Below are 20,009 nucleotides of genomic sequence, written 5' to 3' on the forward strand. Positions count from 1 at the left end.
CCAGAACTGAATACAATACTCCACATGTGGTCTGACCAATGACTTGTAGAGGTGTAACATCACTTCCTTGCTTTTGTACCCTATGCTTCTATTTATAAACCCAAGGATCCTCTAAGGTTTCTTAACAACTATTTCAATTTGCCCGATCTCCCTCAGAGAGTCCTGCACGTGAACCCTGAGGTCCATTTGCTCCTGTATTCCCCTCGGCGTTTTACTATTGAGCCTGTATTGTCCCTCTATGTTTCTTCTACCAAAATGCGTTACTTCACATTTCTCTGCATTGAAATTCATCTGCCTGGTGTCTGCCCATTTGGCCAGTTTGTCAATATCCCTCTGAAGTCGCTTATCATCGCTTTCACAATTCTCCCTAACTTCCTATTGTCTACAAATTTAGAGATTTTTCTCTCAACACCAGACTTTGACTCTTAATACAAAATCTTCTCATTGCAAATCATGGTCAGCATGTAGATCAACTCATCCAATGGCACTGGAGAGGTCAGTTGGCTGGAGATACCTGGGTGAACCTGCCTCTCTCTTGCCTTCACTTTTCCCATTGTGACCTTACCATGAAACATTAAAGCTATTTAAAAGGGGAAAATCCACCTTTTGCAAGGTTTTCAGTCAAATACTCCATAGGATCCCTGCACAATGCCAGTCTGGAGAGCAGGTCATTACACTCTGAGATTGCAAGGAGTTGAGCAGGAAAGTCAGCCACTGATGGCTGTCAGGGGGTCAGCCAGTCAGAGGCAGGAATCTCTTCCCAGTGACTCCAGTGTACCCAACGTTAGAGCAACATGTACTCCCCGAATTTGAAACAATAGTGCCCGACACTAATGATGAGTGTGGAGGGAAAAGACTGACGTTTAGAGAATACCTTTTACCACTCATGATATTTCAAAGTCATTTTCGGACTTTCTGAAGTACAGTCGTTGTTACAACATTTGCACGCAGCAAGCTCACACGATAAGCAGTCAGTCCCTGCTCTCTCAATAACGTTGATCAAAGGTTAAATATTGGCCAGCATGCCTGTCCTTCTCTTCAGAACCTGGACTTCGAACTCCTGACCTCCTAATTCAGAGGAAAGAGTGCTACAACTGAGCCACAGCTGATTCCAAGGCTGTACCTCAACATGACAAATAAACAGACACAACACCAATCATCTGGACACAGGTAATTTTTAAAAACAAATTATTTCACTAGAACGGCACAGTGACTCAGTGGTTAGCACTGCTACCTCACGCTACCAGGGACCCAGGTTCAATTCTACCCTTGGGCGACCGTCTGTGCAGAGTTTGCACATTCTCCCCTTGTCTGCGTTTGTTTCATCTGGGTGCCCAGGTTTCCTCCCACAGTCCAAAGATGTGCAGGTTAGGTGCGTTGGCCATGCTAAATTGCCCATAGTCTCCAGGATATGCAGGCTAGGCGGGTTAGCCATGGGAAATGCCAGGTTACAGGAAAGGTGTAGGTCTGGGTTGAATGCCCTTTGCAGGGTTGGTGTTGACTTGATGGGATTCTATGTGGGCATCACTGGCTGGGTCAGCATTTACAGCTGATCCTTAACTGCCCAGGAGAAGATGAAGATGAGCTGCCTTCTCGAACAGCTGCAGTCCCTGGGGTGTAGGGACCACGGTGCTAACTGATGTGAATTCCCCTATTTTGACCCAGCAACACTGAAGAAATGTTGGCATGTTTCCTAGTCAGGATGGTGAGTGGCTTGGAGAGAAACTTGCAAGTGGTGGTGTTCCCATGTATCTGTTGCACTTTGTTTTTGATTTCAAAAATATACTTTATTCATAAAATCATCTCTAAGTACATACAAATGTTCCAAATCATATTTGTACAGACTTTGCAGAGAAAAGCAAACAAACAACACATTGCAGCTTTGACATTTCTCTGAGCTTCTCGACAGTAACAAACAACAAAAACATTTTCTCCTTATGCAGGAAGCTATTTATGTTTGTGTTGAGGCACTGATAGGGTCTGACATCTGAACAGATTCTGGTTATACTTTAGCAGCAAGACCTCAGACTGTGGTCTGTCCCCACCGCGCCTTGGCGGCAACTGCCCCAAGTTTTAGTGTGGCCCTCAGCACGTCGTCTTGGACCTTGGAATGTGCCAGTCTGCAACACTCGGTCAGGGTCACCTCCTTGCTCTGGAAGACCAACACATTTCAGGCAGACCAACAAGCGTCTTTCACCCAGTTGCTGCCCTTGGCCTTGATGGAAGGGGCTGCAGCTTTAGGAAGTGGTAGAGGTTTGGGGAAGGTGCTAAATTAACTGGCCTGTTTCACCCACATTGACAGATAGAAGACTCCTGTGCTAATCTGCTCTACCTGGCAAAAGTGGGAGTATGGTCAATATTTGAAGCACACAATATTAATTGTACATTCATTCCGTGTTTAATTATTTTCATGCAATGAACATTAAATGGGAATTCACTTGATCTGTAAATAGAAGCAGCCTGAGAGTGTTCTTTTGATGTTTGTGTTGTGCTTCTTTGTAAATGCAAGCTTATAAATGTTTAAAGATCAGAGTTGGGATCTACCCTTCACTATTAGGTTTTCCGGAGTAGATCACAGAATTTCAGATTACTACCAATTCTACTCCACTTGAAGAACTTATGAAATCAGCAAGGGTAAACGTCAAGTTAAGTGACTCCAAGTTTGATCTAAATATAACATTCTGTACATTCGGGATTCCACAACACTGGCTCAGATTGGGGAACATCAGTCTATTCATTACCTGAAGATCAGATACACAGTAATTACTGCATCAGAAACCTGGAACGTCCTTCCTAAAGCATTGTGCTACATCTACGCCACATGGAGTGCAGTGTCGCAAAGTCATAGAATTACACAGCACTGAAACAGGCCCTGTGGTCCAATGTCCACGCTGACCAGACATCCTTATCTGGTCTAGTCCCATTTGCCAGCATTTGGCCCATATCCCTCTAAACCTTTTTGATTCATATACTCATCCATATGCCCTTTAAATGTTGTAATTGTACCCACTTCCACCCATTCTTCTGGCAGCTCATTTCATCCACACACCAACTTCTGCGTGAAAACATTACCCCTCAGGTCGCCTCTCACCTTTAACCTATGCATTGTAGTTATATACTTCCCTCTCCCAGGGAAAAGGCCTTATCTATTCACCCTATCCATGTCCCTCATCATTTTATAAACCTCTACCAGGTCATCCCTCAGACTCCAATGCTCCAGGGAAAAAAGCCACAGCCTATTCAGTCTGTCACTGTAAGTCAAACCCTTCAAACCCAGCAATATACTTGTAAATTCTTTCTGAAACTTTTCAAGTTTAACTTCGATCCTAAAGCAGGGCGGCGAGAATTGTATGCAGTACAGAGGAACCACGATTATCTGGCACTCGATTATCTGAATATCAGATTATCCGGCAACATCGTAAGGTCCCAATGATTGGATAAACAATGTTATCTGGCATTTGATTATCCAAAAGAAATACTCCCCACCAGTGTCCTTCAGATAATCGAGGGTCCTCTGTATTCTCAAAGTGGCTTCACCAATGTCATGCAAAGGTGTAACATGACATCCCAAATTCTGTACTCAGTGATCTGATCAATGACGGAAAGTGGTTCAAGAAGGTGGCTCAGCACTGTTGTTACAGAGGTTCGACAAGGTAGCTAATCACAGATAAATGCGAGGTGCTACATTTTGGGAAAGCAAATCTTAGCAGGACTTATAAACTTAATGGTAAGGTTCTAGGGAGTGTTGCTGAACAAAGAGACCTTGGAGTGCAGGTTCATAGCTCCTTGAAAGTGGAGTCACAGGTAGATAGGATAGTGAAGAAGGCGTTTGGTATGCTTTCCTTTATTGGTCAGAGTATTGAGTACAGGGGTTGGGAGGTCATGTTGCGGCTGTACAGGACATTGGTTAGGCCACTGTTGGAATATTGTGTGCAATTCTGGTCTCCTTCCTATTGGAAAGATGTTGTGAAACCTGAAAGAGTTCAGAAATGATTTACAAGGATGTTGCCAGGGTTGGAGGATTTGAGCTATGGGGAGAGGCTGAACAGGCTGGGGCTGTTTTCCCTGGAGCGTTGAAGGCTGAGGGGTGACCTTATAGAGGTTTACAAAATTATGAGGGCATGGATAGGATAAATAAACAAAGTCTTTTCCCTGGGGTTGGGGAGTCCAGAACGAGAGGGCATAGGTTTAGGGTGAGAGGGGAAAGATATATAAGAGACGTAAGGGGCAACTTTTTCCTGCAGAGGGTGGTACGTATATGGAATTAGCTGCCGGAGGATGTGGTGGAGGCTGGTACAATTGCAACATTTAAGAGGCATTTAGATGGGTATATGAATAGGAAGGGTTTGGAGGGATACGGGCTGGGTGCTGGTAGGCGAGGCTAGATTGGGTTGGGATATCTGGTCGGCATGGACGGGTTGGGCCGAAGGGTCTGTTTCTATGCTGTACATCTCTATGACTCTATGACTCTATAACACAGATTCAAAAAGGTGGCTCAACACTGTTAAAACAGAGGTTCAAAAAGGTAGCTCAGCACTGTTATAACAGAGGATCAAGGAGGTGGTTCAGCACTGTTATAACAGAGGTTCGATAAGGCGGCTAAGGACTGTTATAACAGAGGTTCCTGATGATAGCTCAGCACTGTTATAATGGAGGTTCGAGAAGGTAGCTCAGCACTGTTAAAACAGAAGTTCAACAAGGTGGCTCAGCACTGTTGTAACAGAGATTCGAGAGGGCAGCTCAGCACTTTTGCAACAGAGGTTCATCAAGGTGTCTCAGCACTGTAATAACAGAGATGGGAGAAGATGGCTCAGCACTGTTGTAACAGAGGTTCAAGAATGTGGCTCAGCACTGTTATAACAGAGTTTCGAACACTAGCTCAACACAGTTGTAATAGATGCTCGAGAAATTAGCTCAGAATTGTTAGAACAGAGGTTTGAGAAGTTAGCTCAACACTTTTATAACACAAGTTTGAGAAGTTAGCTCAGCACTGTTATAACAGGTTTGAGAAGGCAGCTCAGCACTGTTATAACACAGGCTCGTGAACTAGCTCAGCACAGTTGTAACAGAGGTTCACGCTGGTAGCTCAGCACTGTCATAACAGGAGATCAAGAATGTAGCTCAGCACAGTTAAAACAGAGTTTCGAGAAGTGAGCTCAGCACAGTCATATATGAGGTTACAGAAGGTAGTTCAGCACTGTTATAACAAAGCTTCGAAAAGGTGGCTCAGAATTGTTATAACATACGTCCAAGGAGGTGGCTCAGCAGTGTCATAAAAGAGGTTTGTGAAGATAGCTCAGCACAGTTATAACAGAGGTTCGAGAAGGTGGCTTAGCACTGTTATAACAGAGGTTCGTGAAGATAGTGCAGCACTGTTATAACAGAGATTCGAAAAGGTGGCTCAGAATTGTTATAACAGAGGTTCAAGGAGGTAGCTCAGCACTGTTATAATAGAGGCTGGAGGAGGTGGCTCAGCACTGTTATAACAGAGTTTCTTGAAGGTTGCTCAGCACAGTTATAACAGAGGTTCAAAAAGGTATCTCAGCACTGTTATAACACAGATCCGAGAAAGCAGCACAGCACGGTTATAACAGAGATGGAGGAAGGTGGCTTAGCACGGTTGTAACAGAGGTTCGAGATGTAAGCACAGTGCTGTTGTAACAGAGGTTCAAGAGGTAACTCAGCACTGTTATAACAGAGTTTCGTGAAGGTAATGCAGCACAGTTACAACAGAGATGAAAGAAGATGTCTCAGCACTGTTATAACAGAAATTCATCAAGTTGGCTCAGGACTGTTGTAACAGAGGTTCGAGAATGTGGTTCAGCTTTGTTATAACAGAGGTTCAAGAAGGGGACTCAGCACTGTACAACAGAGGTTCAAGAAGGGGACTCAGCACTGTTACAACAGAGGTTCGAACACAAGCTCAACACAGTTGTAACAGTTGCTCAAGAAGGTGGATCATAATTGTTAGAATACAGGTTCACGAAGGTAGCTCAGCACTCTTATAACACAGATTTGAGAGGTTAGCTCAGCACTGTTATAACACAGGTTTGAGAAGGTAGTTCAGAACTGTTAAAACACAGGTTTGAGAAGTTAGCTCAGCACTGTTATAACACAGGTTTGAGAAGTTAGTTCAGCACTGTTATAACACAGGTTTGAGAAATTAGCTCAGCACTGTTATCACACAGGTTTGAGAAGTTAATTCAGCACCGTTATAACAGAGGTTTGTGAACAAGCTCAGCACGGTTGTAACAGAGGTTCACACAGGTAGCTCAGCACTGTCATAATAGGAGCTCAAGAATGTAGCGCAGCACTGTTATAACAAGAGTTTTGTGAAGGTAGCTCAGCACGGTTATAACAGAGATGGGACAAGATGGCTCAGCACTGTTATAACACAGGTTTGAGAAGATAGCTCAGCACTGTTATAACACAGGTTTGAGAAATTAGCTCAGCACTGTTATAACACAGGTTTGAGAAATTAGCTCAGCACTATTATAACACAGGTTTGAGAAGTTAACTCAGCACTGTTATAACACAGGTTTGAGAAATTAGCTTAGCACTATTATAACACAGGTTTGAGAAATTAGCTTAGCACTGTTATAACACAGGTTTGAGAAGTTAGTTCACCACGCTTATATCACAGGTTTGAGAGGTTAGCTCAGCACTGTTATATCACAAGTCCGAGTAGGTGGCTCAGCACTGTTATAACACAGGTCTGAGAAGGTGGCTCAGCACTGTTATATCACAGGTTTGAGAAGTTAGCTCAGCACTGTTATAACACAGGTTTGAGAATGTAGCTCAGCACTGTTGTAACAGTGGTTCTCAAACCTGTGTTATAACGGTACTGAGCTAACTTCTCAAACCTGTGTTAGATTAGATTAGATTAGATTACATTACAGTACAATGTGGAAACAGACCCTTCGGCCCAACAAGTCCACACCGACCCGCCGAAGCGCAAACCACCCATACTACCTACTTTTACCCCTTACCTAACACTACGGACAATTTAGCATGGCCAATTCACCTGATCCTGCACATCCTTTGGACTGTGGGAGGAAACCGGCGCACCCGGAGGAAACCCACGCAGACACGGGGAGAATGTGCAAACTCCACACAGTCAGTCGCCTGAGGCGGGAATTGAACCCAGGTCTCAAGCGCTGTGAGGCAGCAGTGCTAACCACTGTGCCACCGTGCCGCCCAAGATGGCTCAGCACTGTTATAACACAGTTTTGAGAAGGTAGCTCAGCACTGTTATATCACAGGTTTGATAAGTTAGCTCAGCATTGTTATAACACAGGTTTGATAAGTTAGCTCAGCACTGTTATAACACAGGTTTGAGAAGGTAGCTCAGCATTGTTATAACATAGGTTTGATAAGTTAGCTCAGCATTGTTATAACACAGGTTTGAGAAGGTAGCTCAGCAATGTTATAACACAGGTTTGAGAAGTTAGCTCAGCACTGTTATAATACAGGTTTGAGAAGTTAGATCCGCACTGTTATATCACAGGTTTGAGAAGTTAGCTCAGCACTGTTATAATACAGGTTTGAGAAGTTAGCTCAGCATTGTTATAACATAGGTTTGATAAGTTTGCTCAGCACTGTTATAACACAGGTTTGAGAAGGTAGCTCAGCAATGTTATAATACAGGTTTGAGAAGTTAGCTCAGCACTGTTATAATACAGGTTTGAGAAGTTAGCTCAGCATTGTTATAACATAGGTTTGATAAGTTTGCTCAGCACTGTTATAACACAGGTTTGAGAAGGTAGCTCAGCAATGTTATAATACAGGTTTGAGAAGTTAGCTCAGCATTGTTATAACACAGGTTTGAGAAGTTAGCTCAGCACTGTTATAACAGAGGTTCGTGAGCTAGCTCAGCACGGTTGTAACAGAGGTTCGAACAGGTAGCTCAGCACTGTCATAATAGGAGCTCAAGAATGTAGCTCAGCACTGTTATAACAGAGTTTCGTGAAGGTAGCTCAGCACAGTTAAAATAGAATTTCGAGAAGTGAGCTCAATCCTGTTAAAACAGATGTTTGTGAAGGTAGCTCAGCACAGTTAAAACAGAGGTTATGGATGGTAGCTCAGCACTGTTATAACAGAGGTTACAGAAGGTAGTTCAGCACTGTTATGAGGTTCGAAAAGGTGGCTCAGAACTGTTATAACATACGTCCAAGGAGGTGGCTCAGCAGTGTTATAACAGAGGTTCGTGAAGATAGTTAGCGCTGTTATTGCAGAGGTTTGAGAAGGTGGCTCAGCACTGTTATAACAGAGGTTCGTGAAGATAGCTCAGCAGTGTTATAACAGAGGTTCGTGAAGATAGCTCAGCACTGTTATAACAGAGGTTCGTGAAGATAGCTCAGCACTGTTATAACAGAGGTTTGAGAAGGTGACTCAGCACTGTTACAACAGAGGTTCGAAGAGGTGGCTCAGAACTGTTATAACAGAGGTTCAAGGAGTTAGCTCAACACTGTTATAATAGAGGATCGAGAAAGTGGCACAGCACTGTTATAACAGAGTTTCTTGAAGGTTGCTCAGCACAGATATAACAGAGGTTCAAAAAGGTGTCTCAGCACTGTTATAACAGAGATGGAGGAAGATGGCTCAGCACGGTTGTAACAGAGGTACGGGAAGGAAACTTGGCCTGTGCCCGAAACGTCGAATCTCCTGTTCCCTGGATGCTGCCTGACCTGCTGTGCTGTTCCAGCAATAAAGTTTCAACTTTGATCTCCAGCATCTGCAGACCTCACTTTCTCCATGACTGTTATAACAGAGTTTTGTGAAGGTAGCTCAGCACTGTTATAACAGAGTTTCGTGAAGGTAATTCAGCACAATTACAACAGAGATGGAAGAAGATGTCTCAGCACTGTTATAACAGAGGTTCATCAAGTTGGCTCAGCACTGTTGTAACAGAAATTTAAGAAGGTAGCTAAGCACTGTTATAAGAGAGGTTCGAGAATGTGGCTCAGCTTTGTTATAACAGAGCTTCAAGTAAGTGGCTCAGCACTGTTATAACAGAGTTTCGAACACTAGCTCAACACAGTTGTAATAGATGCTCGAGAAATTAGCTCAGAATTGTTAGAACAGAGGTTTGAGAAGTTAGCTCAACACTTTTATAACACAAGTTTGAGAAGTTAGCTCAGCACTGTTATAACAGGTTTGAGAAGGCAGCTCAGCACTGTTATAACACAGGCTCGTGAACTAGCTCAGCACAGTTGTAACAGAGGTTCACGCTGGTAGCTCAGCACTGTCATAACAGGAGATCAAGAATGTAGCTCAGCACAGTTAAAACAGAGTTTCGAGAAGTGAGCTCAGCACAGTCATATATGAGGTTACAGAAGGTAGTTCAGCACTGTTATAACAAAGCTTCGAAAAGGTGGCTCAGAATTGTTATAACATACGTCCAAGGAGGTGGCTCAGCAGTGTCATAAAAGAGGTTTGTGAAGATAGCTCAGCACAGTTATAACAGAGGTTTGAGAAGGTGGCTTAGCACTGTTATAACAGAGGTTCGTGAAGATAGTGCAGCACTGTTATAACAGAGATTCGAAAAGGTGGCTCAGAATTGTTATAACAGAGGTTCAAGGAGGTAGCTCAGCACTGTTATAATAGAGGCTGGAGGAGGTGGCTCAGCACTGTTATAACAGAGTTTCTTGAAGGTTGCTCAGCACAGTTATAACAGAGGTTCAAAAAGGTATCTCAGCACTGTTATAACACAGATCCGAGAAAGCAGCACAGCACGGTTATAACAGAGATGGAGGAAGGTGGCTTAGCACGGTTGTAACAGAGGTTCGAGATGTAAGCACAGTGCTGTTGTAACAGAGGTTCAAGAGGTAACTCAGCACTGTTATAACAGAGTTTCGTGAAGGTAATGCAGCACAGTTACAACAGAGATGAAAGAAGATGTCTCAGCACTGTTATAACAGAAATTCATCAAGTTGGCTCAGGACTGTTGTAACAGAGGTTCGAGAATGTGGTTCAGCTTTGTTATAACAGAGGTTCAAGAAGGGGACTCAGCACTGTACAACAGAGGTTCAAGAAGGGGACTCAGCACTGTTACAACAGAGGTTCGAACACAAGCTCAACACAGTTGTAACAGTTGCTCAAGAAGGTGGATCATAATTGTTAGAATACAGGTTCACGAAGGTAGCTCAGCACTCTTATAACACAGATTTGAGAGGTTAGCTCAGCACTGTTATAACACAGGTTTGAGAAGGTAGTTCAGAACTGTTAAAACACAGGTTTGAGAAGTTAGCTCAGCACTGTTATAACACAGGTTTGAGAAGTTAGTTCAGCACTGTTATAACACAGGTTTGAGAAATTAGCTCAGCACTGTTATCACACAGGTTTGAGAAGTTAATTCAGCACCGTTATAACAGAGGTTTGTGAACAAGCTCAGCACGGTTGTAACAGAGGTTCACACAGGTAGCTCAGCACTGTCATAATAGGAGCTCAAGAATGTAGCGCAGCACTGTTATAACAAGAGTTTTGTGAAGGTAGCTCAGCACGGTTATAACAGAGATGGGACAAGATGGCTCAGCACTGTTATAACACAGGTTTGAGAAGATAGCTCAGCACTGTTATAACACAGGTTTGAGAAATTAGCTCAGCACTGTTATAACACAGGTTTGAGAAATTAGCTCAGCACTATTATAACACAGGTTTGAGAAGTTAACTCAGCACTGTTATAACACAGGTTTGAGAAATTAGCTTAGCACTATTATAACACAGGTTTGAGAAATTAGCTTAGCACTGTTATAACACAGGTTTGAGAAGTTAGTTCACCACGCTTATATCACAGGTTTGAGAGGTTAGCTCAGCACTGTTATATCACAAGTCCGAGTAGGTGGCTCAGCACTGTTATAACACAGGTCTGAGAAGGTGGCTCAGCACTGTTATATCACAGGTTTGAGAAGTTAGCTCAGCACTGTTATAACACAGGTTTGAGAATGTAGCTCAGCACTGTTGTAACAGTGGTTCTCAAACCTGTGTTATAACGGTACTGAGCTAACTTCTCAAACCTGTGTTAGATTAGATTAGATTAGATTACATTACAGTACAATGTGGAAACAGACCCTTCGGCCCAACAAGTCCACACCGACCCGCCGAAGCGCAAACCACCCATACTACCTACTTTTACCCCTTACCTAACACTACGGACAATTTAGCATGGCCAATTCACCTGATCCTGCACATCCTTTGGACTGTGGGAGGAAACCGGCGCACCCGGAGGAAACCCACGCAGACACGGGGAGAATGTGCAAACTCCACACAGTCAGTCGCCTGAGGCGGGAATTGAACCCAGGTCTCAAGCGCTGTGAGGCAGCAGTGCTAACCACTGTGCCACCGTGCCGCCCAAGATGGCTCAGCACTGTTATAACACAGTTTTGAGAAGGTAGCTCAGCACTGTTATATCACAGGTTTGATAAGTTAGCTCAGCATTGTTATAACACAGGTTTGATAAGTTAGCTCAGCACTGTTATAACACAGGTTTGAGAAGGTAGCTCAGCATTGTTATAACATAGGTTTGATAAGTTAGCTCAGCATTGTTATAACACAGGTTTGAGAAGGTAGCTCAGCATTGTTATAACACAGGTTTGAGAAGTTAGCTCAGCACTGTTATAACACAGGTTTGAGAAGTTAGCTCAGCACTGTTATAATACAGGTTTGAGAAGTTAGATCCGCACTGTTATATCACAGGTTTGAGAAGTTAGCTCAGCACTGTTATAATACAGGTTTGAGAAGTTAGCTCAGCATTGTTATAACATAGGTTTGATAAGTTTGCTCAGCACTGTTATAACACAGGTTTGAGAAGGTAGCTCAGCAATGTTATAATACAGGTTTGAGAAGTTAGCTCAGCATTGTTATAACACAGGTTTGAGAAGTTAGCTCAGCAACGTTATATTACAGGTTTGAGAAGTTAGCTCAGCATTGTTATAACACAGGTTTGAGAAGTTAGCTCAGCACTGTTATAACAGAGGTTCGTGAGCTAGCTCAGCACGGTTGTAACAGAGGTTCGAACAGGTAGCTCAGCACTGTCATAATAGGAGCTCAAGAATGTAGCTCAGCACTGTTATAACAGAGTTTCGTGAAGGTAGCTCAGCACAGTTAAAATAGAATTTCGAGAAGTGAGCTCAATCCTGTTAAAACAGATGTTTGTGAAGGTAGCTCAGCACAGTTAAAACAGAGGTTATGGATGGTAGCTCAGCACTGTTATAACAGAGGTTACAGAAGGTAGTTCAGCACTGTTATGAGGTTCGAAAAGGTGGCTCAGAACTGTTATAACATACGTCCAAGGAGGTGGCTCAGCAGTGTTATAACAGAGGTTCGTGAAGATAGTTAGCGCTGTTATTGCAGAGGTTTGAGAAGGTGGCTCAGCACTGTTATAACAGAGGTTCGTGAAGATAGCTCAGCAGTGTTATAACAGAGGTTCGTGAAGATAGCTCAGCACTGTTATAACAGAGGTTCGTGAAGATAGCTCAGCACTGTTATAACAGAGGTTTGAGAAGGTGACTCAGCACTGTTACAACAGAGGTTCGAAGAGGTGGCTCAGAACTGTTATAACAGAGGTTCAAGGAGTTAGCTCAACACTGTTATAATAGAGGATCGAGAAAGTGGCACAGCACTGTTATAACAGAGTTTCTTGAAGGTTGCTCAGCACAGATATAACAGAGGTTCAAAAAGGTGTCTCAGCACTGTTATAACAGAGATGGAGGAAGATGGCTCAGCACGGTTGTAACAGAGGTACGGGAAGGAAACTTGGCCTGTGCCCGAAACGTCGAATCTCCTGTTCCCTGGATGCTGCCTGACCTGCTGTGCTGTTCCAGCAATAAAGTTTCAACTTTGATCTCCAGCATCTGCAGACCTCACTTTCTCCATGACTGTTATAACAGTTTTGTGAAGGTAGCTCAGCACTGTTATAACAGAGGTTCAAGAAGATAGCTCAGCACTGTTATAACAGAGTTTCGTGAAGGTAATTCAGCACAATTACAACAGAGATGGAAGAAGATGTCTCAGCACTGTTATAACAGAGGTTCATCAAGTTGGCTCAGCACTGTTGTAACAGAAATTTAAGAAGGTAGCTAAGCACTGTTATAAGAGAGGTTCGAGAATGTGGCTCAGCTTTGTTATAACAGAGCTTCAAGTAAGTGGCTCAGCACTGTTATAACAGAGTTTCGTGAGGGAGCTCATAACTGTTATAACAGAATTTCGTGAAGGTATCTCAGCATAGTTATAACAGAGATGGCAGAAGATGGCTCCGCACTGTTATAACAGAGTTTCAAGAATGTAGCTCAACACTGTTATAACACAGGTCCGAAAACGTGGTTCAGCACTATTATAACAGAGATTCGAGAATGTGGTTCAGCACTGTTATAACAGAGGGTCAAGAAGGGAGCTCAGCACTGTTGTAACAGAGGTTTTAGAAGTTAGTTCAGCACTGTTAAAACAGTGGATCGAAAATGTGTCTCAGCATTGTTATAACAGAGGTACGTGATGGGAGCTCAGCACTGTTATAACAGAGGTTTGAGAACGTGGCTAAGCACTGTTGTAACAGAGGATCGAAAATGGAGCTCAGCACTGTTATAACAGGTGTTCAAGGAGGTGTCTCAGCACGATTATACCAGAGGTTACAGAAGGTGTCTCAGCACTGTTATAACAGAGGTTCGTGTAGGTCGCTCAGCACTGTTATAACAGAGTTTCGTGAAGGTAGCTCAGCACTGTTATAACAGAGGTTCACGCAGGTAGCTCAGCACTGTCATAATAGGAGCTCAAGAATGTAGCTCAGCACTGTTATAACAGAGTTTCGTGAAGGTAGCTCAGCACAGTTATAATAGAGATGGGACAAGATGGCTTAGCACTGTTACAACACAGGTCCGCGAAGGTGGCTCAGCACTGTTATAAAAGAGGTTCGAGAAGGGGGCTCAGCACCGTTATAACACAGGTCCGAGAGGGTGGCTCAGCACTGTTATAACAGAGTTTCAAGAAGGTAGCTCAGCACTGTTATAACAGAGATTTGAGAAGGTGGCTCAGCACTGTTAAAACAGAGGTTTGAGAGTGTGGCTCAGCACTATGATAACAAAGATTCGAGAAGTTAGCTCAGCACTGTTTATAACAGAGGTTTGAGAAGGTGGCTCAGCACTGTTATAACAGAGATTTGAGAAGGTGGCTCAGCACTGTTAAAACAGAGGTTTGAGAGTGTGGCTCACCACTATGATAACAAAGATTCGAGAAGTTAGCTCAGCACTGTTTATAACAGAGGTTTGAGAAGGTGGCTCAGCACTGTTATAACACAGGTCCGAGAGGGTGGCTCAGCACTGTTATAACAGAGGTTCATCAAGTTGGCTCAGCACTGTTGTAACAGAAGTTCGAGAATGTGGCTCAGCTTTGTTATAACAGAGATTTGAGAAGGTGGATCAGCACAGTTAAAACACAGGTCCAAGAAGGTGGATCAGCACTGTTATAACAGAGGTTCGAGAAGGTGGATCAGCACAGTTAAAACACAGGTCCGAGAAGGTGGTTCAGCAGTGTTATAACAGAGTTTCATGAAGGAGCTCAGCACTGTTCTAACGCAGTTTCAAGAATGTGGCTCAGCACTGTTATAACAGAGATGGGAGAAGATGGCTCAGCACTGATTAATAGAGGTTCAAGAAGGTAGCTCAGCACTGTAATAACAAAAGTTCAAGAAGTTAGCGCAGCACAGTTATAACAGAGGTTTGAGAAGGTGTCTCAGCACTATTATAACTGAGATTCAAGAAGGTAGCTCAGCACTGTTATCAGGCAGGATCGAAATGGTAGATCAACACTGTTATAACAGAGGTTCAAGGAGGTAGCTCAGCACTGTTATAACAGAGCTTCTTGAAGGTGTCTCAGCACAGTTATAACAGAGGTCCGAGCAAGTAGCTTAGCACAGTTATAACAGAGATGGAAGAAGATGGCTCAGCACTGTTGTAACAGAGGTACGGGAAGGTAGCTCAGCACTGTTATAACAGAGTTTTGTGAAGGTAGCTCAGCACTGTTACAACAGAGGTTCAAGTAGGTAGTTCAGCACTGTTATAACATAGTTTCGTGAAGGTAATACAGCACAATTATAACAGAGATTCTTCAAGTTGGCTCAGCACTGTTGTAACAGAGATTCGAGAAGGTAGCTCAGCACAGCTATAACAGAGATGGCAGAAGATGGCTCATCACAGTTATAACACAGGTACGAGAAGGTAGTTTAGCACTGCTATAACAGAGATTCGAGAATGTGGCTCAGCTTTGTTATAATGCAGGTTTGAGAAGGTGGCTGTTATAACTGTTATAACTGTTATAACAGAGATGGGAGAAGGTAGCTCAGCGCTGTTATAACAGAGGTTATAGAAGATGGCGCAGCACTGTTATAACAGAGGTTACAGAAGGTGGCTCAGCACTGTTATAACAGAGGTTACAGAAGGTAGCTCAGCACTGGTATGACAGAGGTTCAAAGAGGTGGCTCAGAACTGTTATAACATGCATCCGAGGATGTGGATCAGCATTGTTATAACAGAGTTTCGTGAAGGTAGCTCAGCACAGTTATAACAGAGATGGGAGGAGGTGGCTCAGCACTGTTATAACAGAGGTTCAAGAAAGTAGCTCAGCACTGTTATAACAGAGGTTCAGGGAGGAAACTCAGCACTGTTATAACAGAGTTTCGCGAAGATAGCTCAGCACTGTTATAACAAAGGGTCTTGAAGGTTGCTCAGCACAGTTATTACAGAGAGAGGAGAAGATGACTCAGCACTGTTATAACGGAGGTTCAAGGAGGTAGCTCAGCACTTTTGTAACAGAGATTCAACAAGGTAGCTCAGCATCGTTATAACAGAGATTCAACAAGGTAGCTCAGCATTGTTATAACAGAGATTCAACAAGGTAGCTCAGCATTGTTATAACAGAGATTCAACAAGGTAGCTCAGTATTGTTATAACAGAGATTCAACAAGGTAGCTCAGCACTGTTGTAACAGAGATTCAACAAGGTAGCTCAGCACTGTTGTAACAGAGATTCAACAGGGTAGCTCAGCATTGTTGTAACAGAGATTCAACAAGGTAGCTCAGCACTATTGTAACAGAGATTCAACAAGGTAGCTCAGCACTGTCGTAACAGAGGTTCAACAAGGTAGCTCAGCACTGTTGTAACAGAGATTCAACAAGGTAGCTCAGCATTGTTGTAACAGAGATTCAACAAGGTAGCTCAGCACTGTTGTAACAGAGGTTCAACAAGGTAGCTCAGTATTGTTGTAACAGAGATTCAACAAAGTAGCTCAGCATCGTTATAACAGAGATTCAACAAGGTAGCTCAGCATTGTTATAACAGAGATTCAACAAGGTAGCTCAGCATTGTTATAACAGAGATTCAACAAGGTAGCTCAGTATTGTTATAACAGAGATTCAACAAGGTAGCTCAGCACTGTTGTAACAGAGATTCAACAAGGTAGCTCAGCACTGTTGTAACAGAGATTCAACAGGGTAGCTCAGCATTGTTGTAACAGAGATTCAACAAGGTAGCTCAGCACTATTGTAACAGAGATTCAACAAGGTAGCTCAGCACTGTCGTAACAGAGGTTCAACAAGGTAGCTCAGCACTGTTGTAACAGAGATTCAACAAGGTAGCTCAGCATTGTTGTAACAGAGATTCAACAAGGTAGCTCAGCACTGTTGTAACAGAGGTTCAACAAGGTAGCTCAGCATTGTTGTAACAGAGATTCAACAAGGTAGCTCAGCATTGTTGTAACAGAGGTTCAACAAGGTAGCTCAGCATTGTTGTAACAGAGATTCAACAAGGTAGCTCAGCATTGTTGTAACAGAGATTCAACAAGGTAGCTCAGCACTGTTATAACAGAGATTCAACAAGGTAGCTCAGCACTGTTGTAACAGAGATTCAACAGGGTAGCTCAGCATTGTTGTAACAGAGATTCAACAAGGTAGCTCAGCACTGTTGTAACAGAGGTTCAACAAGGTAGCTCAGCGTTGTTGTAACAGAGGTTCAACAAGGTAGCTCAGCATTGTTGTAACAGAGATTCAACAAGGTAGCTCAGCACTGTTGTAACAGAGATTCAACAAGGTAGGTCAGCACTGTTATAACAGAGATTCAACAAGATAGCTCAGCACTGTTGTAACAGAGATTCAAGAAGGTAGCTCAGCATTGTTGCAACAGAGATTCAACAAGGTAGCTCAGCACTGTTGTAACAGAGATTCAACAAGGTAGCTCAGCACTGTTGTAACAGAGATTCAACAAGGTAGCTCAGCATTGTTGTAACAGAGATTCAACAAGGTAGCTCAGCACTGTTGTAATAGAGATTCAACAAGGTAGCTCAGCATTGTTGTAACAGAGATTCAACAAGGTAGCTCAGCACTGTTATAACAGAGATTCAACAAGGTAGCTCAGCATTGTTGTAACAGAGATTCAACAAGGTAGCTCAGCACAGTTGTAAAAGAGATTCAACAAGGTAGCTCAGCATTGTTGTAACAGAGATTCAACAAGGTAGCTCAGCATTGTTGTAACAGAGATTCAACAAGGTAGCTCAGCATTGTTGTAACAGAGATTCAACAAGGTAGCTCAGCACTGTTGTAACAGAGATTCAACAAGGTAGCTCAGCACTGTTATAACAGAGATTCAACAAGGTAGCTCAGCACTGTTGTAACAGAGATTCAACAAGGTAGCTCAGCACTGTTGTAACAGAGATTCAACAAGGTAGCTCAGCGTTGTTGTAACAGAGATTCAACAAGGTAGCTCAGCACTGTTATAACAGAGATTCAACAAGGTAGCTCAGCACTGTTATAACAGAGATTCAACAAGGTAGCTCAGCGTTGTTGTAACAGAGATTCAACAAGGTAGCTCAGCACTGTTGTAACAGAGATTCAACAAGGTAGTTCAGCACTGTTGTAACAGAGATTCAACAAGGTAGCTCAGCACAGTTGTAACAGAGATTCAACAAGGTATCTCAACACTGTTGTAACAGAGATTCAACAGGGTAGCTCAGCATTGTTGTAACAGAGATTCAACAAGGTAGCTCAGCACTGTTATAACAGAGATTCAACAAGGTAGCTCAGCACTGTTGTAACAGAGATTCAACAAGGTAGCTCAGCACTGTTGTAACAGAGATTCAACAAGGTAGCTCAGCACTGTTGTAACAGAGATTCAACAAGGTAGCTCAGCACTGTTGTAACAGAGATTCAACAAGGTAGCTCAGCACTGTTGTAACAGAGATTCAACAAGGTATCTCAACACTGTTGTAACAGAGATTCAACAGGGTAGCTCAGCATTGTTGTAACAGAGATTCAACAAGGTAGCTCAGCACTGTTATAACAGAGATTCAACAAGGTAGCTCAGCACTGTTGTAACAGAGATTCAACAAGGTAGCTCAGCACTGTTATAACAGAGATTCAACAAGGTAGCTCAGCATTGTTGCAACAGAAATTCAACAAGGTAGCTCAGCATTGTTGTAACAGAGATTCAACAGGGTAGCTCAGCATTGTTGTAACAGAGATTCAACAGGGTAGCTCAGCATTGTTGTAACAGAGATTCAACAAGGTAGCTCAGCACTGTTGTAACAGAGATTCAACAAGGTAGCTCAGCACTGTTGTAACAGAGATTCAACAGGGTAGCTCAGCATTGTTGTAACAGAGATCAACAAGGTAGCTCAGCACTGTTGTAACAGAGATTCAACAAGGTAGCTCAGCATTATTGCAACAGTGATTTAACAAGATAGCTCAGCACTGTTGTAACAGAGATTCAACAAGGTAGCTCAGCATTGTTGCAACAGAGATTCAACAAGGTAGCTCAGCATTGTTGTAACAGAGATTCAACAAGGTAGCTCAGTATTGTTGTAACAGAGGTTCAACAAGGTAGCTCAGCATTGTTGTAACAGAGATTCAACAAGGTAGCTCAGCATTGTTGTAACAGAGATTCAACAAGGTAGCTCAGCACTGTTGTAACAGAGATTCAACAGGGTAGCTCAGCACTGTTGTAACAGAGATCAACAAGGTAGCTCAGCACTGTTGTAACAGAGATTCAACAAGGTAGGTCAGCATTATTGCAACAGTGATTTAACAAGATAGCTCAGCACTGTTGTAACAGAGATTCAACAAGGTAGCTCAGTATTGTTGTAACAGAGGTTCAACAAGGTAGCTCAGCATTGTTGTAACAGAGATTCAACAAGGTAGCTCAGCACTGTTATAACAGAGATTCAACAAGGTAGCTCAGCACTGTTGTAACAGAGATTCAACAAGGTAGCTCAGCATTGTTGTAACAGAGGTTCAACAAGGTAGCTCAGCACTGTTGTAACAGAGATTCAACAAGGTAGCTCAGCACTGTTATAACAGAGATTCAACAAGGTAGCTCAGCATTGTTGCAACAGAGATTCAACAAGGCAGCTCAGCACTGTTGTAACAGAGATTCAACAAGGTAGCTCAGCACTGTTATAACAGAGATTCAACAAGGTAGCTCAGCATTGTTGTAACAGAGATTCAACAAGGTAGCTCAGCATTGTTATAACGGAGATTCAACAAGGTAGCTCAGCACTGTTATAACAGAGGTTCAACACGGTAGCTCAGCACTGTTATAACAGAGATTCAACAAGGTAGCTCAGCATTGTTATAACAGTGATTCAACAAGGTAGCTCAGCACTGTTATAATAGAGTTTCAACAAGGTAGCTCAGCAATATTGTAACAGAGGTTCAACAAGGTAGCTCAGCATTGTTGCAACAGAGATTCAACAAGGTAGCTCAGCATTGTTGTAACAGAGATTCAACAAGGTAGCTCAGCACTGTTATAACAGAGATTCAACAAGGTAGCTCAGCACAGTTGTAACAGAGATTCAACAAGGTAGCTCAGCATTGTTGCAACAGAGATTCAACAAGGTAGCTCAGCATTGTTGTAACAGAGATTCAACAAGGTAGCTCAGCACAGTTGTAACAGAGATTCAACAAGGGAGCTCCGCATTGTTGTAACAGAGATTCAACAAGGTAGCTCAGCACTGTTTTAACAGAGTTTCAATAA

Source organism: Chiloscyllium plagiosum, unplaced genomic scaffold (genome assembly GCF_037043375.1).
Source record: "Chiloscyllium plagiosum isolate Xiang-an unplaced genomic scaffold, Cpla_swu_hap1 HiC_scaffold_37, whole genome shotgun sequence".
NCBI classification, from domain to species: Eukaryota; Metazoa; Chordata; class Chondrichthyes; order Orectolobiformes; family Hemiscylliidae; genus Chiloscyllium; species Chiloscyllium plagiosum.